This window comes from Ictidomys tridecemlineatus, chromosome 2 (genome assembly GCF_052094955.1).
Source record: "Ictidomys tridecemlineatus isolate mIctTri1 chromosome 2, mIctTri1.hap1, whole genome shotgun sequence".
Lineage (NCBI taxonomy): Eukaryota > Metazoa > Chordata > Mammalia > Rodentia > Sciuridae > Ictidomys > Ictidomys tridecemlineatus.
Window position 1 is genome coordinate 163,317,151 of NC_135478.1, and position 24,619 is coordinate 163,341,769.

Below are 24,619 nucleotides of genomic sequence, written 5' to 3' on the forward strand. Positions count from 1 at the left end.
AACTATTTAAAATTTTTAAAAAATTAAAAAGAAGGCAAAGATGTTATTGCTGCATTTACAAGTATTTCCTTAAAAAATTTGCCACAGTATGCAATCAGAAATTGGAAGTAATCATTTTGTCCAAACAAACAAACAAAAATAAGAAATTGTGAGTTGCATAGGTTTTTTTTTTTTTTACATAGTTTTTAGAAAAGACCAGGAAAAAAATCACAACAGGTTGTGAATGGGTCTTTTTTGTCTTCCATTCTTTGTTTTTTTTCTATATTTCTAAATTTGTGTAATGACCTGACTACTAATGACATCTGTAGTTCTTATCCTTGATAATTTAGCCTGTTTATATATTGTAAAGGAGATGTAAAGTAGTGGATAAAATCAGGTCAGTCTACCTTAATTTTCAGAAAACCATTTGGTATAAATGCTGATAATTTGTCCCCTAGAATTGTAGCATATGACTTTGCTGAAATGATCATAGTTAGGAACAAATTTTATATCTATATAGCATTTACTTGTTAAGCATTCATGAACAATACACCTGATTATATGCTATTAACTATGAAATCCACATTAAAAATATATTAGATTATGCCCTATTGGCTTAATGAAACTATATTGGAAATCAAGGTAAAACTGAGGTCTACATAATTCTGGACCTCATGAATGCTATATGCAAGCCTCTACCACTGAGTTGTACTCCCAGCCCTTTATATCTTCTTAAACTACTGTCAACAAAAAAATGAAATAAACTGACCATTAAACCTTCATTTACAAATAAGAAAATAACCAGCAAATACATAAACAGAATAATAAAACCAGAGACAAAAATGGTGTCTAGCCATCCACACAGTTAAGGAGGGGAGATGAATATTATAAAGGAGAGTAACTTTTGTTTGTTTGTGCTTTGAATTCAGAATAACTATTTAAAAATAATGATGTATTACCATGAAGTTGTATAATTAGCCCGACGTGAGTACATTTCTGGTATCAGAAATCTCTGTATATTAAAATCTTTCATGGACCATTACAATCAAACAGAACTAATATTTATTACAGGGCTGAGAGTTAAGAAATGACTCCATTTTTTAAAAATGTCTCTCTTTCTTACACCATGCATATGCACACACACAGAGGCACACACACAAAGTTAGAAAGTGCCTTTCATTCTTTCCATTCTTAGCTTGTTACAATATAGGACAAATGTTTCCAATTCAAAATAGCATTCCTGAAGAAGTGGAATCCTCTGGTAGCTATTTTTTGCATAGAAGCTTCCAGCTATGACTCTGACAACTGATCATCTCTGTAGCTACCATTAAGTAGTGATTCCCATGAGTGTGAATTAAACAAATGCATTTCTCTTCTCATATTTCTGTCATCCTGATCTCAATGGAATTCATTCTCAAAGATTAAGTCCATCTGGATTAAATTAATTAAAAAAACTGTTAAATCTAATTCAGTTCAATCAAATGTGAAGCAACATAAAGAAAGAGGCTTATTATTTGTAAACTTACCAGATGCCCAGTTTCCCAAGACAGAACATTTAAAACAATATTTCCAAGTGAAATGGACTACAGTTGACTTATAATGTCAACAGAATTATCTATGAACTAATTGCTTATTATGTTTAGGAAATAGATTCTTGCAAACACACATAACTTCTGTTCCTGATCCAGATTTTTCAATGTGCCAGCTTCAATTACTCTTCTAGCCCAGAATTTTAATCTAACTATGTTTTATATGTTTTATAATATTCTCAAAGGAAGGGGGAGCCATCCTAAAAATCTTAACAACCTCCCACATCTTTTGTTCAATGTCAGAATTTGGGTGAAAATGAAAGATATCTCTGCAAATCTAAAAATTAGTAAATATGGGTCATTAAATGGGCTAAGCGAGTCTTAAGAATTCTTGGTTTTATATTTACTCTCAGTATCAATGCCCTTTGTATTTCTTTTTTTGCGTGTACTTCTTAAAAAAGTGAAATAGTATTTTTAATTCTTTTGTTTCAAATTCCCAACCTAAGCATATGAAATAATGTCTATAGAACAAACAAACCATGTGGCATTGCAGTTGCTGGGCAGGCAGGTACAATTACTCACTGGCAAAAAGTGTCCCACACAAATAAATGTGGGAAAATATTAAACCTGCAAACATGGCAAATGTAGAAAAAGAGTCTGCTAAGATCAACGAGGCAATTATTTTTAGTTCCTTTTACTAGATAATGAATTGGCTCTAGACCAACCATAACTGAGCTAAGTGCCTTCTTTTGGAATGTTGGCTTGCTTTGATAACTATATTTTGTCCCCATACATCCATAATGTTGCCCCCATCTCTCATACATGGGGTTTTGCATCATGCTTTCAATTCTTTCATCCAATTTATCACAAATTCTCAAAACTTCCATCAGAAAGTGTTTAAATTTTCTTTTGATAAATTTTATTTTAAATATTTTAGCAGTAGAATGCCAAGTTTATATCATTATGAAAGAAATTGGAAGAAAATATGAGGCCTCCTTAAAATCTTCCTATATCATAATTCTTTTGCTTAACTGGTTCTTCAATATTTCCCTGTTTAGATTCATCAAGATGCTGCATTTTTCTTTCTCAAAAGAAATTACCTCTAATGTTGCCCTTAAAAGTTTGAATGGATTTTTAATAAGTAAATATTGAAGCTTTACCCACATTATCTCTTTTAAATGAAATGAGAAAGGGAAATCTCAATGTCCTAATACCCAAATCTCTTATGTGCCTTGTCTTCTTTCTAGGCGTTTGGGTGATACCTGATAAAATCCCCAAACACACATTATGAAATAGTTATAAACCCCATTTTACAAATTATAAAATGAGGATAAGAGAGCTTAGGTGATTTGCCAAGTCTCTATCCATTTGCCCTCTAACCAACTTTGCAATATAACATTGACCATAAATTTTGTTTTACAAATTGAACTCATGTTCAAATCCTGTTACATTTGCAAACTGTACTAAAATAAATAAATAATTTAGAAAGCAATGTGCAACTAGGAAAATTACAGATACAAACTACCACTTAGAATGAAGGCAGCAGGCAGGTGGGAGGTTTTGAAGAAGCACATCCAACTTTCACCTTATTTAAAAAATGTACTAAGTATTCTGCATTAATTGCCCTACCTATTAGTAAATGTTTGAAAACTATTAACATTAAAAGCAAGGGATTTCAACCTTCAATATAAAGTATTATTACAGCCAATTCAGATATTTAAATGCTCATGCATTAGTGATCTTTTGCACCTTAAAAATCAATCATATCTTTAAAAACCTGATTTCATGGCAGGAATCTAAGTGTTCAAATTCCTATACTTCGTTCTAGTTATCCTTTCAAAGACAAAGTGAGGGGGAGGGAAGAATATTGTCTGGAAGTCAGGATATTCGAATTCTAATTTTGAATCTGCCCTTAACTACAAAACAGCCTCTAAATTATAAAAATATGGTATTTGTTTGCTCGCATATAAGCAAATCATTGAGTGCTAGACAATTCCTAAGGTATTATATAAAAATATTGAAATCAAATAAAAGTACGTCTTTCTTTATAAATCAACAAAATTTGCTAAAATTTGTATTTGAAACATTAGGATCCAATTTATTGCAACCTCTAGCAGCACCTTACTTTATTTACAATGGTTTTGATTTACACACAACTTTTTATTATGATAGCTATCCATCAAAATGCACCTGTTCTAATTATAATGATAATTCTGCCTGTTTTCTTTGACAAAAGAGCTACATGATATGATTGTTAAAATGATGAAGAGGAAAACAGAATAAGAAACTTTCATTTTCCTACTACTATTCATTACCAGCTTCATGAATTAAAAGAAGTAACTTATGACATTTTGCTGAAAACTATTGTTTCTGCACCATTTCCTTTGCTTGGAATATGCTTCATTTCTCCAAAATACAATACAGTGTCAGTTCTTGAGAGCTAGGAACAGTAGCTAAGGGGAATGAGTCCAAAATCAAGGTATTTAAGAATATACTTGAGAATTAGTCTCCTTTCGATTTGAAGATAGACATTTCTTCACTACTGTATATTTATGACAGTAGACTGGATTTGCTTTGCAAGGGAGTGAAAGTTCCACGAACATCAAAAATGGTTTCAGATATAGAAGGTGCGATTACCCAGGATGACAGAGAATCCTGTTGACCTGAGTGTTTTTCATAAAAAGAAATTTCAATTTTTCATTGCAAGTTGCATGCTATATTTTAGCTGGAACACCAATTAGAATCACTATAGGATATTTAAATCTGGTGAATTCACATTCCCACTGCTTAGACCAAGTGAGCCAGAAGAAATGTGTTGAGGGCCTATAGGAGTAGTGTCTTTTAAAATGTCTTTAAGTGATTTCAAATAATGGACTAGGGTTAAGAACTGTACCCTAGAGAGCCAGGTGTGGTGGTGCGCCCCTGTAATCCTAGCACCTTGGAGGCTGAGGCAGAATCACAAATTCAAAAACTGCTCAGAAACAGCAAGGGCCTAAACAATTTAGTGAAGCCCTAAACAATTTAGTGAGGCCCTATATCAAAATAAAAAATCAAAACAGACTGGGGAAATAACTCAATGGTTAAGCACACCTGGGTTCAATCACACACACACACACACACACACACACACACACATACACCAAAATACAAACTAATACCCTGGAGAAAGTCTTAGTTATTGTACGAGACTTTCTTCAGGAAAGAAAAAATAACATGGAATCTGCCACAGTCTGGCTGGGCATAAAATCACGAGCCACTCAAGCAGGAACAAACTTTATTTTTGAAACTGCCGCCAATGTCCTGTACGGGGACCGACACACGTTGCGTTCTCCGGACCCCAACAGGAAGTCCTTCCTCAGGAATTCCCTCCTACTGTACTTCCCCAACCAATGGGAACTCTCCAGGAATCCCTTAGCAGGCCAAGGTGGACAGCAGGGGTCTAATATCCATAAGAATGCAGACCTTAACATAATCATATCATCTCAATGGCTTGCTGGCATCACCTTCAACAAAAAATGCCATGCATCATACTACTTGGCTATGGCTCTTAGCAGGAATCCGTGAAGTATTCCTGGTTTGGGGGGTGTGGCCATTGAATCTGATGCCAGATTTTACTGATATAAACAGTCCATGGACCTTGATGAAAAACACTTCTCCAAACTTAAGTCTCTAATGCATGCACACACTGAGACAGGTTTTATTGACCTGTCCATCAATTTACTGTCCATCAATTCCTGGATTGGCAAAGTTAGAAGTTTGAATAGAACCGAATAGAAAAAAATATTATAAAAGAACAAAATATAGACCATTGTTAAAATGTAGAGCTCTAGGGAATTATTTTTGAGGGGTTGGAGCCAGGAATCTGTGACTGGCAAGCTTCTTATGATCTGAAAATATAGTCTGGTTGTGCAAAGAACTCTGATGCCCCTCTCTCAACTTTTTTTTTTTTTTTTTTGCTTTTCAGCATTTTTATTTTTATTTTATTTTACTGATTTTATTTTTTCAAATACAGGACAGCGGAATGCATTATAGTTCTTTTTCTTTCTTTTTTAATATTTATTTTTTAGTTGTAGTTGGACATAATACCTTTATTTTATTGATTTATATGTGGTGCTGAGGAATGAACCCAGGGCCCCGCATGTGCTAAGCAGCAGCTCTACCTCTGAGCCACAACCCCAGCCCCTACAATTCTTATTACACATATAGAGCACAATTTTTCCTATCTTTGTTTATAAAGTATGTTCACGCCAATCCATGTCTTTAAACATGTACTTTGTGGGTTTTTTTGCATTACAATTCTTATTACACATATATGCCACAATTTTTCATATCTCTGTATATAAAGTAGGTTGATACCCAATTTGTGTCTTCATACATGTACTGTGGATAATGATGTCCATCACAATCCACCAGTCCTTGCTAATCCCCTACTCCTCCCTTTCCCTCCCACCTATCTAGAAATCATCTATTTTCACATGCTCCCCCTCCCTACCCCACTATGAGTCAGCCTCCTTACATCAGAGAAAACATTCAGCATTTGTTTTTCTGGGACTGGCTAACTTCACTTAGCATTATTTTCTCCAACGCCATCTATTTACCTGCAAATGCCATGATTTTTATTCTTTTTTATTACTGAGTAAAATTCCATGTGTATATATGCCACATTTTTTTTTTTATCCATTCATCCACTGAAGGGCATCTAGGTTAGCTCCACAGTTTGCCATTGTGAATTGGGCTGCTATAAACATTGACGTGGCTGTGTCCCTGTAGTATGCTATTTTTGAGATAGTTGTAGGCAAGTAAAGGAAGTAGCTACTCTTTCTGCATAGTAATATTTTTTTGTTGTTTTTTAATCAGGTTACCAGAACAGATGTCTCATGTTAGATCCTTGATTTTGTAAAGAGTCTAAGTCCTAAAGGTCACTGAGTTATCTAAATATACTGGTCACTAGGTATAGAGGTCAGTAGATGTTCCAGGGCTAGAGAAGATTTGTGAGTAGGAGAATTTAAGGACAGTATAAGGGAGAATAAAACTATAAAATATTACCCAGCCTTGTTCTCCATCTTCCTGTATATATACAGTTATAATTAGTTTCAGGAGTAGGTATTTCTAGGTTATATTGTGTAATCAAGTCCAGTACTTCTAAAACTTTAATGCATATATCAATCCCTGGGATATCTCTCAAAATAAAGATCTGACTCAGTATATATAAGATATATACTGAGATTAAGCATGTCTAATAAGTCCCCCATTATTTCTGAGGCTGCTAGTCCATGAACCACTCTTTGAGTTGCAAGAAAGTACCCAATTTCTGTGGTTCGTGACAGCAGCCTGCACATACTCTTGTTTTCATTTTCTTGTGAACCAGATTATTGATTATATAATAAATTCCCTTGAGTGTAGAGATGGCATCCTTGCCAAGTCACCACACCATCATCTCTTGAGTTGGACTCCTTCCTATTCCTCACTTCTAGGAGACTCACCCCCACAATTTTAACATCTTAATCTTTCAGCAAATTAATTTATGAACACTTACACATTTGCAATTTAAAGAAATCATATGAAGTCAGTGCTATTTTACCAGTTTTGCAAAAGAAAGATCAAGGTTTAAGTTGGTCTCTTAACTTGCCCAGGGAATTCCCATTGCTTCTGTGATCAGGACTCAACTACAGGACTTCCAATTTCAGGCTTAATATTATTTTCCCTGAAACTGGATTTCTGTATGAAATACAATTTTTGATTCTTTCTTACCTATTGGGATAACACAACAGCAATATAAACAAACAGAACTTTTATGCATAATTTTATAGACTTGAATACAAAACTCTACATAAATTTTAAGCAAATCTCACAATACCCATATGAAGCACCATTATTTTCACATTAGTGTAGTGAGGGCTAAAACCAGAACTGAAATCACATAGTTTGCCTGAGGCCAACAGAATATGAACTACAATTTATGATAATTCAATGTGAATCATCACATTTCCATATTCACACATTTTATGAAAGGAAAGGTATAATTGGTTCACAGAGGGATACCTACAAAGGCCATTCTATGGGTTACATGAAATGTTAACTTACCTAATGAGCCCCTTTAAGAGACAACTGTATATTTCACTTAGTAATAATGCCTATAGTACTTTACTAATATAAAATAAAATAATTACAACAAAACTTTAAATTTGTATGAAAAAGAATAACTGTAACACAATGAAATATGGTTTATAGTGGCTTCAGAATAAAATATTTTAAAGTATGTTTTTAAAAGAGGAATTGTTCTCCTAATTTTCTTTATTGTTACTTTTCAAAATTCAGTGGAAAGTTCATCATTAGATGAAAGTTTCCCTCTGAAATCCCTGTGACCTGACTTCTGAGACCCCTAGTACTCTAAAAGAGGAGAGGACAAACAGAAAGAAAGATGAGGAGTTCAAGGAAGTGAATTAAGATGAACTCAGTAACTCTACACCAATTTAGAAATGAGATCCCAAACATTCACATCAAATGATTTAGGTCTTCAAAAATGCTGATAACAAAATGCTCCAGTGATGGTTTTTACCAGTTCCTACACTGTTACTTTAGTGACCCTGGATGAATGAAACATAAATATTAACTATAGCAAAGCTTAATGACCAATTGTCCCAAATATCTTCACAATGAGGCTTAAAGCAAGAACTTCATCCCTTCAGAACAGTGAGGAAATATCCATTTTCCATGCTTTCATACAAAAACCTCCCAAGTACATTTTTCTTTATGTTGTGTTTATAGGATTATTTTTGGTTGTTTTTGTTTCCCTTTATAGTGGACTTGCAGGATTTGAAAACTATAAAATAAAAATTATCTGAGACCACAAAGTAATACACACATTATATAATGTTTGTAGTATTTTGTTGCATGAATAAAATTGGACTGTTGGGCATTCTCAAAAAAATTTGAGAACACAAAATGCAGATGTGTGCTATCTGGATAACCTATTTTATCCTGTATCTGATGATAGTGCTCTATATATCTTCTTTATTTTTGCTTTCAGCTTATTCATTGCACTTTTGTTTTATACTAACACTTGTTTTTCTATCCTGTCAAAACAAACTTTTAGTTAAATTTTTTTAAAAAAATCACTGCTATATTACATTGTGTAATTCTAACAAATTGCTTAATTAAATTCAAGCTGTTTTATTCCCTGAATCATTTAGTCAAACATAAAGACATTAACCCTGCAGAATTGGACTTTACTTATGGTTTAAACACAATTGAGACACATTAACATTATCAAGACATAGAAAGGATAATGAATTTTGCTTTGTTATGATGCATTTCACTTCCAACTTCCAAGGACAATTACTATGCACTTTTGTTTATGATGTAGAGTATTGTCTGTGGCACTTGGCCACTGACTACACTGTGTTAAGCTGAGTATTGTAAATTATTCCCCTTTATTTAGAAGAAAGAGACATTGAAAATAAATATAGAGCTTTTGAAATAAAATGGGACTTTATGAGTTTGTTTCCTGTGTTCCAAATTTCTACACTTTTCTGCTATTTCATTTTAAAAGAACTCTTCATTTGAAAGAGTCAATTCCATTTTGAAAATGGGCCTCTGGATAAAAAGCAAAAAGTCTTTATTACCTGAACACTGGCCAAAAATGAAATGGTGGTAAAGTGTAATTATATAGATGTACTATAAAACATATTTCTAGAGTGTTACTAGTGTAAGGTAAAATAAAATTCTCTAGACACATTTCCTTCTGTATTCCATAGACTTTTAAAAATATTTTTTAGTTGTCAATGGATCTTTATTTTGTTTATTTATATGTGGTGCTAAGAATCGAACCCAGTGCCTCACACATGCTAGGCAAGCACTCTTCCACTGAGCCACAACCCTAGCCTCTTCCATAGACTTTTAAACCTGCTATCTGTCATTTTTCTATTTGAAGTATGTTTTCTAGTTTTAATTAAATGTCTATAAGTATACCTCTAATTGCCAAGGTCATTAAATTGTGTATCAATGTGTACTAATACTAAGAGAATTCAGAAACTTGAAGGTATAAGACATTAAGTATAATGGTTAATTTTGTGTGTCAACTTGTTTGGACTGAATGATATCTAGAGAGCTGATACAATATTATTTCTAAATGTGTATGTAAAGTTGCTTCTGAAAGTAATTAGCATTTGAAATGATAGCCTCAGTAGAGATGATCTGCCTCACCAATATGGGTAGGCATCTTCCAATTCACAGAGGTTCTGAATATATCCAAAAGGTAGAAAAGTAGCATATTTGCTCTCTCAATCTAGGACATCCATCTTCTCCTGCCCCCAGATGTGGGTACCCCTCAGGCCTTGGAATTCTCTGACTTAAATCAGCAACTGCCACCCACTCTATGAATTGCTATTTATTTGGGGGCTTAAACTGAATTGAAATTATCAGCTTTTCTAGAGCTCCGGGTTGCAGACAGTAGCCTCCATAATCATGTGGATCGATCCCTCACATAAATCTCTTTTAATGTCTCTCTCTCTCTCTCTCTCTCTCTCTCTCTCTCAGATATATATATATATATATATGCAAAAATATATAAATTGATAAGTACATAGATATATATTTGTATATTTTTTCACTTATATCTCTAATGAAATAGATTTTCACTTTTAATTCAAGATTTATAATTAGAGCAGATTATGCTAAGTGAAGCTAGCCAATCCCTAAAAAACAAATGCCAAATATCTTCTTTGATATAAGGAGAGCAACTAAGAACAGAGCAGGGAGGAAGAGCATGAGAAAAAGATTAACATTAAACAGAGAAGAGTGGTGGGAGGGAAAGGGAGAGAGATTTTTCCATTTTACTGTACAGAGTTCTATAAGCTAGTATCAACATTTTTTAATTCCCTGTGCATTAAAGTTTCTTTTATCCATGTACTTTTTGTCTTCTTATTTCAATCAGCTAGCTAGTCATCCTTTTTCTTTAAAAAAAATAGCTTTTTATTGAAAAAAACCCTAAATTTTTAGTTATTTACTAGTTTTATACTCTTATTTTTTACATTATAGATCCCCTCCCAAAAAAAGGTTAAATTTTACGAGAAAAAAATCTTTATTTCCATCAAAAACTGCAATTTTACCTCATAAGCAACCACTTCTCCACCTATCCTGTGGTGTGAGAAATGCTCTCTCTAAATGGACATAATAGATTAAACTGCAACAGCTTGACATTTTTGGCACAAAACATTCATATATCAACAATTTTATGTGGTTCAATCTCTCTTAGATATGTGTTCTTATTTCCCCTTAAATCAGCTTCCACACATTTTAACAAGTTGTACTGTTTTGTTTGCTTTTAGATATTTCTGTTCAGTCAGAGGAGAAAGGAAGATGGAGGAGGAGAGTTAGAGGGTTCACCTAAGCATTTTCCTGTGAATAGCTGTTTTTTAACATGGAAACTGGGCATTAAAAAATATAATTATTTTGAAAATCTTTTTTTTATTTTTCTACAATTCAGATCCATGTGCCTTGGTGGAGGGTTCTCAAACACTCAAGATGTTATTCTTTCATGCTCTATTTTTTATGATATTTGTTTTACAGAATTTAGTAGCAGACCTAGAAAACCTGTATTTGTGTTTCCTTGACTGGCATAGATGAAAGTGGTGCCACTTGTAAGAAAAGTAGACAATTAACATAAGCTTATTTCACTGATGAAGTAGAGAACTTTATTAAGGAACCAGCTCCAAACAATCAGGCCTAAATAGATGGAGAAGGAAATTCTACTGTCCCAGCAAAATCAGATTTTTCAATGCTACATAATACAGAGAAAAGAAATGAAGGGAATCTTAGAAACTCTCTTCTAATGAACCAAATGAAATAAAAATGAAAAGAAAAGAGAGAGTGAGTAAAAGGAGGGGAAAAATAATCAACTATAGATCAGAATCACTCATGAATATTACTTTTTCAGAAAACTGTATCCATTAGCATCAAGAAAATAACATGCTATGAGAATATAAAATTTAGTTCAGGAATTCAAGGTTTGTTATTAATAGCAAAACTATTAAGAAAATATACCAGAAATCAAAATTCTCCCCTTCATGAACAAAAGTACATGTAAAATTACAGCAAAAGCACTACTTACAATAGCTCCAAAGAAGAGAAAATATTTAAAGCATTTTTAATAAGTGTTTAAAACCCATATATGAAACACTTTAAAGCACTCACAAAATGCACAACAGCAGATATGAACAAATGTGAAAATATTCCTTGTTTTTGCATTAGATGACTCCGTATCATACAGATTTCACTTTCCTAAAGTTTACAAATATATTTTACACATTCTCAGTAGAAATGGCAGTATTTTTAAGAGGGCAAGAAAAAATGATGTTCATATTCATCTAGAAAGAAAACCAGGAAGAATATCTTAACAATAAAAAAAAGAAAAGATATGAGACTGGGAAGGAGGGAGGTAGACTACCTCTGCTACATATTCAGACCTTTGTATCCTCTGTGTAAGATGCAATATGGCCATAAAACACGAACAGGCAGTGAAACAGACCAGAGAATCACCCACATGCACAGGTAAATTTAGTAAATGAGAAAAACAATTGCTTAAAATAGGTGAATATCTTTATTAAGTAGTGTTCAGAAAAACTAAGGTCTAATGACTGAACAACAGTTTCTCTCAATAGAAAAATGAGCAAATTAGTTCCCTATTTCACAACATATAAAACAACTATCTCCAAATAGTTTATAGTTCTAAAACAAAGAGATGAAATTCAACAGATGCTTGGAGAAAATATGACTGAACTTCTTTATAACCTAGGCTTCTAAATATGACTTGAAACTCAGATGGACAAACAAAAAAATCAAGGCACTTGACTACATTAAAATTGTTTAAAAAATAAAAAACAACGCTTTGCTTTGGAAAGAAAGAAAACCATAGGCTAACCTAAGACAAAATGACAACTTTTAAAAAAATATGCAGTACATATCACAGAAAAAAATATGCTATTTAGAACATACAAAACAAATTTAAAAATTAGGGAAAAGTCTTCTGGAAAAAAAATGGGCAAATAAAATTAACATGCAATTTTAAGAATGGATGTATTAGCCTAATTCTTTAAATATGAAAATATATTCTCCTTTATTCACAATAAGAGAAAAATAATTTAAAACTACAGTGAGGTTTCAGGGTTTTTCTACTAAGACTAACCAAAATACAAAATTAAAAATCAAATTTGTAAATACTGTATGTTGGTAAGACTGTGGGGGAAGGCGGTCTCTCACATTGGTGGTGGAAATACAACATGATACAACCTTACAGAAAGGATTTTCACAATATAGTTTGATTAGCACTTTAGAGATTTGCTCTAAAAATTTGCTTTTCAATAAGAAATTTACATAAGATAATTCATTCTAGATTATTTACATTTGTAAAATATTAAAAGCTCATACGTAGGATATTGGTTGAATAACAAAAGGTGTTATTGAATAGGATAAAGAAGCTCTCCATGAACTGATAAGAGGCCATATCAAGGTTATACTGTTAAGTTTTTTAAAAAGGTAAAAAACTTTTGCATATCATGTTAACTTTTATGTAAGAAATGAAAGGGGGAAACAAGAAAATACACACGTATCTACTTATATTATAAAAAATAATTAACAAGAGATAAATCAGAAAATAGTGAAGGTTGTTAATTACAAGGGTGGTATGAAGGAATGGAATGTTTGGTGTTGTGGACAATGACACTTTCCTCATGCACCTTACTTATAGTTTTGATATTGGGGACCATGGTACATTCTATACACTTTAAAATGTAAAGTCAACAGGATGAAGGAATAAATAGTCCCTCCCCAGCAAAAAAATACAGAATATATTGTAAACAGAAACATGTGACCCTAAACCAAAGTCCAAATTGACAATGTAAAGATAGTGAGGAGGAGGGAGAAGGACAGGTCTAAGTGATTTTTAAACTCACTGTTCTGAGTATAACTTAAGTCTAAGATAGAGAGCAATGTAAACAGATATTGACTGTTTATTTCATTGAAGCCATGGGTCAGCAATTTTGAAAATAGATTTTGTGTACAGTTTGCAGAAACAAATGAGCTAAACATATCAGGGGTAATGGGAACCTGGTTTTTCATTCCTTGAGAAAGGATTTGTTAATATAGAAAGGTGAATGTCTTGAATCAACTTTTTTTTGACTACTGGAGAAAGAGATTTTATTAGGGTGGAATAAGGGTAAACAATGTTTTTATTTACTAATTTCAAAATGATATTCTGCTTTAAATTCAGTTTCATATTTGCAATCTTAACTGTTAATCATCTTTTCACATTTTCAGAATGTGGAACCTCTCTGGGATTGCTTTCTTCCTTTTTTTTTTTTTTTTTTTTTGTGTGTGTGTGTGTGTGTGTGTGGTGCTGGGTATTGAACCCAGGGCCTTGTGCATGCAAGGCAAGCACTCTACAAAATGAGCTATATCCTCAGCCCTCTCTGTGATTTTTTTTTTTAATTTTTCAGTTTATTTGTTCTAATCAGTTATACATGACAGCAAAATGCTCCAATGATCTTCTATTCATTGCACGCAATGGAGCACAATTTTTCACTTCTCTAGTTGTACATGAAGTATAGTCACCTTTCATCTCATTCCACCATCTTTCCTACCCCCAATTCCCCTCCCTCTGCTCCTTCCCCTTTGCCCAATCCAAAGTTCCTCCATTCATCCCATGTCCCATGCCTTTTGGATTAGCATCCACTTATCAGAAAACATTTGGCCTTTCGTTTTGGGGGATTGACTTACTTCACTTAGCATGATATTGAATCAACTTTTGATGTTGAATCTGAATTTGAGAGATGTGTATGAACTCGTGGTTTATGGTCGTAAGAAAAATGACAATGATGGCAACAGATAAATAGCCAGACAGACAGACTAATAGATGGATATACTATACTATAATTCAGCTCTGTATTCTGAATTAGCTTGGAAACAAAAATACCAATATAGCAATGAGCACAGAAACTCTTGGATTTCAGTTCCTAAATGTCATTTCCTTACTAAATGGAACCAGGGCCCTTAGAGAAAATTGATTCCAGAATTGAGACAGGGAAGGTACAAACTGTTAGAGGTAAGCTAAAAAGAACATGGTCAATTAAATGTACTATGAAATATCAAGGAAAGAATCAACAAAATTACAAAGTAGTAGAATGTTTGAACTAGTGATTTAGGACAGAAAGAAACATATATCCCAAAATAACATTGTTTTTTAAAACAAGGTAATCTACAGGAGAAAATAAATCTAGCCCATGGTTTCTTCTTACCAACAATGCTAACAGAAATTGTAGCAATGCGCGCACAGCATTTTGAATGTACAGAGTATCACTCCTAAAGTAAAATCATCCTAAAGTCATTAATTTTTCAAGAGAAGGCTATTCTTATCATAAATGAGAATGCAGGAGTGCTTATCCCTCAGTTAATCCCTGCACTTACTGTATTTTTGGCCACACACTTAATTCTTTCTCTTATGTATGCTAACAAAGAAAAGCTAAAATTCATGTAGCAACATACATATATACAAAAATAGCAACACTTTTCTGAAATAGAAAATATTATAGGACAAAGGTATTATAAAACTTAGTAATTGAACTGCCATGGTATCTGTGTATAATAGATCACATGTAACACACACACACACACACACACACACACACACACACACAACCTGAAAGTGTCAGACCTCAATTGAGAAAGGACGAATTGTTCAGTAAATTATATTTTGACATTTTGTTATGTATTTGACACATAGATTCAGGTTTGAAACTTAGAGAGCAACATTCAAAATATTAGAAGGAAATGTAATATTTATATCTATGACACTGAGTTGGAAAAGATTTTTAAAAATAAGATTCAAAAGGAAAAAAAAACCTTTAGATTATTAAGTTATGTGAAAAATTTAAACAAGTCTTATGTATGAAAAAAAAATCATATACAGAATAAACATTCACACACACACACAGACACACATACATACAGACACAGACACACATATACACACACACATACAATAAGCCATAGACTTAAAAGGCAACAAACATGATTGGAGAATTTACTTATTCATATATAATTTAAAGGTAAGCAAGCAAATAGAAAATGTGCTAAAGAGTAAGAACAAGCAATTTACCTATAAAGAAATGCAAATAAGGATATGAAAAGTTGTGTGACCTGTCTAAGCAACATGAGCATACAAATTAAAATAACTGAAATAATTTCTTAAAACTGTCATATTATAAAAAAAAAAAACCCTGAGAATATAAAGTATAGAGAAGGACATGGAGAACTAACCATATCTGTGCTTTGCTGGTGGCTGTGTAAATTTATGCAGCTACATTGAAGGGCAGTCTGGCAATGTTTAAAATTTTTAAATATAAATACTGCATAATGTAATAATTCCTTTTACATTTTTCTACTTCAGAGAAATAATCATATATACATCCAACAACATACATACTAGGATATTGATTTTAAACAATTTTTCCATAAGTAAAGAAAAGGCAAATGAAAATGTACATCCAAAGTAATAATGTACAACAGTTAAAGCTATGAGGTAGATCTATATGTTTTTAGTTAAGTAAAATGTCATAGTATTATTGCAATGAAAAGAAATTTGAAGAACAATTCATAAAGAATAATAACTCGGGCTGGGGATGTGGCTCAAGCGGTAGCGCGCTCGCCTAGCATGCGTGCGGCCCGGGTTCGATCCCCAGCAGCACCACATACCAACAATGATGTTGTGTCCGCCGAGAATTAAGAAAAAATAAATAAATGTTAAAATTCTCTCTCTCTCTCTCTGTGCGCCCCCTCTCTCTCACTCTCTCTTTAAAAAAAAAAAAAAAAAAAAAAAAAAAGAATAATAACTCTTATGGTTTACTGATGAGGTAGCCCCCACAAGTTCACATGGGAGACAATGAAAGTTTAGAAGTGAATTGATTGAGTTATGAGAGCCTTTATCCAATTGGTGAATTAATCTACAGATAGGGATTAACTGAGTGGTAACTGAAAGTAGGTAGGGTGTGACTAGAGGAGGTGGGTCCCTGGGGCAGTACCTTTTTTGGAGGATTTATATATTGTAGTGATGAGGAGCTCTCTCTCTGCTTCCTGATGTGAAGGTCCCTAGCTGCTTTCTTCCACCACACCCTTCCACCAAGGCATCCTGCCTCACCTTGAGCCCCAGGGGATGGATTTGGCTATTTATAGACTTAGACCTCTAAAACCTTGAGCCCTCAAATAAACTTCTTCTCTAATTGTTATTGTCAGGTTTTTTAGTCACAAAAGTGAAAAAGCTAACTAAAACAATAACATTTATGAAAACAAAATATGCACACAAAATAAATATTGTATGTGTATGTGTATTTACATGCATGTATTAAAAAGGCAATTAAATAACAGAATTGGAATTGGTGACATGAAGAGATATATGTTCTACCTGTAATGTTTATTTTGTAATAGCAGTTTTCACATGCTTCTTCTTAAGAACAGGAAGTGAGTGCACAAAATACAAACACACATGGTTTTAATCACATATAAACTGAGGTTAATCTCTCATCTTAAAGATGTGGGGATTGAATCTTCAATTATGCCCTATATTATATATCACCCTCATAAAAATTAGAAACATTGATTCTATGCTCAGGAAAGTTCTGGAAAAAGACATCTTGGTGAAAGTATATATTGCTGCAGCTTCTTTTGGGAATGGATTTTAGGGTAACTATTTTTGCACTTTAGTCCCATTTGTAATCCCGAGGTTCTTTTTTCTTTTCCCTATGTATATGTAAAATGTATTAAAAAATAACAGAAAATATGAAACAATGAAATGGTGATAATTATTAAGTAATTAAAACAAAAAAATTAAAAAGCGCAAGATCACCAAACACTGAAAAGAGAGAGGTAGTACTCAATCTGAATATGAAGCAAATGAACCAAATACGTAAAGGATTCATTAATATTTTGAATCATTAATAATATTTCTAGAGTGATATAGGATTAACACACCCATACACAACTGAGTAGGAAAATGTAATAGAGAATCATTTCATTAAAAGTGGCAACTAAAATATTATTTGGGATTCATTTTAGTTTTTAAAAATATGTGGAATGAATAGAAAGAAAACTTCAAAAAGTGACTAAAAGGAAGACTTAGTTTAGTCCTAATTCACTAGGACAGCTGGTTTGTGGTCAACATCCATTCTGATGAGTTGTTGGTTCCATCAGATTAGTCAGTATCTATCTTGTAGTCTTTTAAAACTATTTTTGTAGTATCCTGACCTAGAATTTTATAAGACACAAGTAATGTAGATAAAACGAAAAATATTTTTTTTTGTTTGTGATTTCTGAGGAATTTATTTGACAACTGATGTTGAGAGCCACAGCCGAAGGGGCCCCAACAAACTTTCAGACTGCCAGCTGATGATTGGCTCACGGTGGCCCCAGCAACATCTAGCTGGTTGGCTCCTCTGCGGTGATGCTCATTGGACTGTTTCCCTTCCCTTTCAGACCACAGAGCTGCTCATTGGGGGACTTTTTTGGCTCTGTCCACGCGACCCAGCCAATCGGTCTCAAGAGCAGGAGGATTGTGGGAGGTGGGGAGGCTGGTGGTTGAGGGAGAGGCTTGTGGGAACCTGGTGGTGGCAGTTGGGCTCTGAGGGTTTTTCCTGAGGAGCTGTTTTATTTGGCCTGTGTGGTTCTAAAAATAAAGTTCATTTCTTTCGACAAGTGGCTCCTGAATTGTGCCTAGCCAGACTGCGGCAAACTCATAGGGATTAAAATGTTTTTTTGAAAAACAAAATTTATATCCTTTTCTCACAATTCATCTTAATAAAAACATACATTTTCCAATAGACATAAATATTTTTACTAACAATTACCAGGTTGAAAATTTAAACTTATAAACTAGAGACAGCATTTATCTCACAGGGAAAAAAAATAAGAAAATACATCCCAATAAATCTTTTGGAAGAGCATGGCTTGGTTGGTCAGCAGCCAAAGCAAAATTGCAATAGCTGAACAGCATTGATACCAATGGTATTAGCCTATCTTCCATTACTATAATAAAATTTTTGAGTCCAGGAACTTTGTGTAATACAGAGGTTTATTTAGATCAGTCTGTAAGCTCAAAGGCATATGACATTAAGTTCTATTTGGTTTTGATGAAGGCCTCATGACATCACAAGTGCCAGGAGCATGAACAGAGGGAGAACTTGGAAACTGGGTAGAAAGACAGAGATGAGGAGAATACAGGCTTGCTTTTTCTTCATAACAAACTTCTCAGGAAAACTAACCAGGGTCCCACAGAACTATAATTCCTTTTGAGGGCAGTACCATCAATGACCTTATTACTTTCCAGCAGGCCTCAGATTTTAAAGTTCTCACACCACCTCCCAACATCACTAAATAGGGACTTACCTTCCCACACATGAACCCTCAAACCATAGCACCAAGAAACCAGCCCTTGGGAAAGAGGACAAAGACTAAAGAGAGAGAACACACACATACACACACACACACACACACACACACACACACACACACACACACACACACAGCCCCAAAGAGGATTTTGGAGAAGTAAAAGTATGGAAATTATCTGTAGTGACCAGGAGGCTAAGAGGCTGAGGACTGCTGGCCCAGGCTAAATGGTGGAGTTCCTGTAGAAACAAGGAAGGTTTGAAAGTACCAGGAATTATATTAGGAATTGCAAACAAGATGCTATTTAGGCTCCCTGGCTTTTAGATTTCTATCACACAGAGAGGAATTCTCAAAAAAAAAAAAAAAAAAAAAAAAGACTCCTATTATAATCCTATACACAGGAGATAATGAGATAATGAGCTTCAGATCTAACTCCTATGTGGCCTTATGAGCATCCACAAGGATTGAGGGACTTTGATTTCCAAAGTTTCCATATGTGGATAGTATTATTATTAATAATAATATATTTATTGGATTTCCAACAAGTAAAAATAGATGAGGTAAAAGCTAAACAAAAGTGACAATTTTAACAGCCAGCAATTCTCTGGCCAGTGAACAAAGTCTACATCAACTTAAATTGCACAGAGGAAAGTTAATCACCAGAAAATTGAAGTCCAGCCTACTCATCTGCTCCGATTTTGCCAGTGCCGCACAAGTGTCAACATTATGGCAAGGAGGAGATGCAACAATCAATATAAAAAGTAAGCAAGTAAGCGTAATGGAATCAAAGTCAATCATAAATATTCATCCCTTCAGGTTAAGACTAAGTCCCTGAAATAGCAAAGTGCTGAGTGTGTGTTTGTATGTGTGTGATGCATTTGCATGTAGGTAAGCACAGATCAGGATTTCAAAAACCTAAAACCCACAGTCCTTAAGTGACAGAGTATTTCTAATTGTCAAGACATATTTAAAGATTGGATAACCTCTATTAGATATGGGACTTTTTTCTGTATTCAATCCTCTATTCTTTCATAAATACTTAGCAAGAACTTATTTTGTGTTATTTCTAAAACAAAAATTTGCAATATAAATTCAAGAGAAGTAAATTAACTCAATCACAGTGCTAAGGCTGAGTCTCTGTCCTTTTGAGTTTAAACAATATGTTCAGTTCCTCAAAATGACATGATTAGTATCTTGGAATATGAGTCAAAAGACTTCTGCTCTCATGAAGGGACACCCCCATGGCCGCCACACCATGCCACTGGATTAAGTAAACACAAGCACACTTTCCATGATGCATTAAAATAATGATAACCTCTGTTGAGATCAAGCATATACAGGCAAAATTAGCAACCAATGCATATGTATTCTTTGTTCCAAAAATAGAAAGAAAGCTTGGGGAAATTTTTACTAGTATATATTAAAATGAGATTCTCTAAGAAAACCCACTAAACCTACATTAAATAAACATTTAAGTAAATACAGGGATTTTGCTTTCTATTCATATACGTGTGCATGGACATATGTGTGTAAAGGAAAAAGAAGAGAATATAAACATCACACATTGAAAGCCTTCATTTCAAGCACCATGCCATGTAGTTTCCAGAGAACAATTCTGTCAAATAAAATGCATTATCTGCATTTAACAGATGAAGGGACACTGAGACAGGTGGATCCCATACTGACTATTTTGTGTTCTTAATAATTTCTGCTTAAAAATGACTTTCAAAATCAGATTATTAGGTAAGCTCTCATCTCCTATATTAATTATTTTGTTGTCAGCTTGTAAAATTTGTTAATGATAATATTAAAGTGATATAGTAACCTGCATTAGAAAGAAAATAACATATTTCTGCCTAAGAGCTCTATTTCTTAAAATTTCCCCATGCAGAGGACATCTGATTAACCATCTCAAATCAGTGATTGAGAGGAGAACTGAATGGAAGAATTTGTGAAAATAGTTCCCCCATTTACAAAAAAAATCCATGTTCTAGTGTTACAGAGCTGGGGACCTGCTGGGTTGAGCTAGGGACGCCACTGAAGTCCTTGGGTGCCAGTTTTTGTGACTCTGCCAGAAAGAATTTGGGTGGATATGGAGTAGTAAGCAAAAGTTTAATAGAGAGAATGAAAGGAGATGGTTGCATACAGCATCAAACTTAGGAACTAGCTAGGACTCTAGGGACCACCTGGAAGAGATAACACCAAGGTGCTCATGGGCTGGAGTTTTTAAGGTAACTAAGTCCTTTGTTCTTGCTTGGATTTCCTTGTCTCTCCTAAATTGATTTATTAACATTTGGATAGCCCTCAGCAACTTCCTTTGTGAAGGTCTGAATATTATGGTTGACAGGGTGGTTGTGACTTAGTTGGTTGCAAGATATAAGGATGACACTTATCTGAAAACCACCATGAGAAACCAGCCTCTACCTCCAAGCAAAGCCAGTCCAAGGAAGGGGGGCGGGGTGACCCTTGTCCTTGGAAAGACCCACAGAGCACTCCTAAGCACATACCCACCCTGCTAAGTTGTTTATCTACAAATAACTAGAGAGATCTGCTGTGCCAGGTGTCCCTGACTCAGTCAGGCTAGGTGAGGACCCATAGCAACCCCTCAGCAACCATCAGTCAGCATGAGACAGGGAAAATACCTGGGATGAAAGTTGACCCTCCCAGTAGTTTATGGTGGTTGATAACATGTTGGGAAACCATGTAGTTCAGCACGTACACAATCAGTTCAAAGGAACCCCCCTCTTGTACTAACCAATCACCCCTACCCAACTTGTTCCCGCCAGTGAATGTGCTAACCATGTTTTAGAGTTGTTTTATGATTTTCCCATGGTGTGTGATGATTTGCTAAGAGATGCTATGATGTATGTGGGGTCCCTGCCTTCCCCCAAAGAGTGTATAAAACTGCTGCAAACCCTGGGTTCAGAGCCTCTCAGTGTCAGCAGTTGCCTTGTGCACAGAGGACTAAGCTAGCTCACAATAAACACCTCTTTGCTGCTTATATCAATCTGGGTCTCTGGGGGTCTTTTGGAGGTCCCGAACTCGAGCATAACAACAGTGCCCCTTAAGGGGTTATAATTAGCTATAGGGAGTCTTGATGGACCAGACCCCACTTTTCTGGTACTTATATGTTTTAGTTGGGATTCCCCGAGCTTTTACGTAATAATTCCCTCAAGGGATCATAGTTCAGTGTAGCCTGGAGAAGGTTAAGCATTTCAGATCTCATTTCTCACTGCTTGCCTGTCTTCAGTTTTATGGCTCCTGATTTTGTCTTGGTGCATAGGCCTAATATCTGTCCTTCATTGTCCTATCCCTCTATCCCCCTGTTCATGGCTAACTAACATTAATCACATCAATAGTAATTCCATGATTTCAAGGATAACCTACCTCAAACCAAGAGTTCCCAGGTTTTCAAGCACCCCCATACTGTCATACAGAAAGTTGTGAAAACATCTGCTTTTAAGTTGAGTTAATTAACCCGGTTGGTTAGATAACCTAAATATTAGCCTCATTTATACATTAAACAGACTTAAATTTTTTTATCTTTGCCCATGATCACCTTGCAGCAAGAATAGTCTTAGGAAATGAGTCATAGGCTTGAACCAGGGATGAGGACACAAAAATGTCTCCTGACCTATTCCTTAGACACTGTAACAGTGGTCCACTTCATCTTTTTGAACATAACCCTCATTGCTCATTCTTAAAGGGATATTTTTTTTTCTTTTCCTGTTCTCCCCCTTTCTACCCTGGGGGTGGGGAACATTTCCTCAACTGAGGTCTACTTATCTGTCCTTGAGCACACTTGTGATAGCACTACCAAAACCAACTAAAGCTAGAAGCTGTAAAGGGAAGGTTATTTTGTGGGACTGCCTAATATTTAACTATCACAAACGACTATAGAGTCACAAGTTTGTCCTGCATTTCAGAGACCAGCTGAAAAACTAATTGCTTTTGTATTAATTATTTACAAAAAAAGTAATGCTTTGCTTGTTTATTATTGTTTGAACATGAACCTTGCCCTAGGTATGCCTGGTTCAGTCACCTGCCAACTGCCACCATGGGCTTCTGGACTGCCCTGATGCTGAATACCCTTAACTGTCTGTCCATGGCCCACTTGTCAGATAACAAGAACTTTGGGTTACTTCCCCCCAACTTTGCCCTCTTTCAGAAGGAAACAGCTTGGAGATGTTGTTCCCATTTTCCCATAGAAAAGGAATGTAGAAATTGACAGTGAGAAAATTAACAGTGATCTACTTCACCTTTTAAATGTAGCTCTCCCTACTTATTTTTAAAGGAACTGTTTTTTATTTTCCTCTTCTCCCCTCCCCTTTACTAACCTGTGGCTGGGAACAAGACTACCTTTTCCCCTTGGAGTTATTAGTCCCAGAATACACACCCAGGACAGGAAAGAGATGTTGTCAGAAGATCTAAGAAGTGACTATTTCCAAATTAACAAGTGAATTTCAACCAAGAGTGCAACCTTTGAAGAGCTTCTTTAAAACCCTCTATTCTCCCTGAAGGGTTGAAGAACCACAGCCTCTGGGAATGGAATCCCATGTAGATTCCCCTTTGTTAGCAAAGCAATAAAACTTTTTTTCCCCCTTTTTCTCAAAACCATATCCTTGTTATTAAATTGGCATGAATTGGCATTAGGGTCAAGGACCAAAGTTTTGGTAACAGCACCAGGAAGAAATAATGGCAACCAGCAGGAAATTTAGAAGCACAGAATATATAGGATTAAAGAGTCAGAACAAGGGCAGGTTAGGAGAGGCCCCCAAATCTCTCTAAGAAAAAGGAAAGAATGGTTATGGAAACAGGTACTGATATTGATAATGCCAGTTACTGGTTACCTAGAGGAGTGCTGCTTCCTTCAATGTTGAAATATAACACCAGAGAAGCAGGCAGAGGCAATTGCAGAGTAGAGAGTAGAAAGCTTTATTAAAAGATAGTAAAACAGACTTCTCCCAGTAGAAGAAGGGGATCCAAAGTCAGAGTCTATGGGATGAGGAAGTCCTGTCTCTTATACATCTAAATTTCCTTTGTTCTCTTGCATTCTTCTCTCTCCTTCATTTCTCCCATCCTATATAATGACTGGGAGATGTCGCCAGCAGGTGAGCAGGTGAACTGGGAAGGCCAAGGTGAAGTGTTATGCAGGAAGGGAGTGGCAGCCATGGGGGCCTTGATTAGTAGCTCACAAGTTGCTTCATTAAGGAGCTTTTGGGGAGGGGTAGTAACAAAGACATTCTTGAAAATGTTCTTGAAAACAAGAACATTCAAATCTCCAAAGGGCAGTTTCCAACTTCCAGGACTCAAATTGACCTCCATTTTATCCATGAACCTGATCACTTATGCTACACTAACTGCCTGTCCTTAATTCTGGCTTCAATACCTGTACGAAACAAATATCAAAAGTGGAGGCTGACCATGGTAAAAAGAAAATTTAAATATATATAGAAGATGATGATAGATAGATCCTTATGATGGCATCCATGAGAAAAAAAAGATAGATTTTAAAAAATAACTAAATGTTTCAATATTTGTATGTATTGTAAATAAAGTATAATTTTAACAAAAAAAATTTGGAAGAATTTTGTGGAGATCTTTAAAAATAAAAATATAAGACCAATTTCAAATTAGCATACAATTGCCTCTGTAAGAAAGCAGGTGATAGATAATAA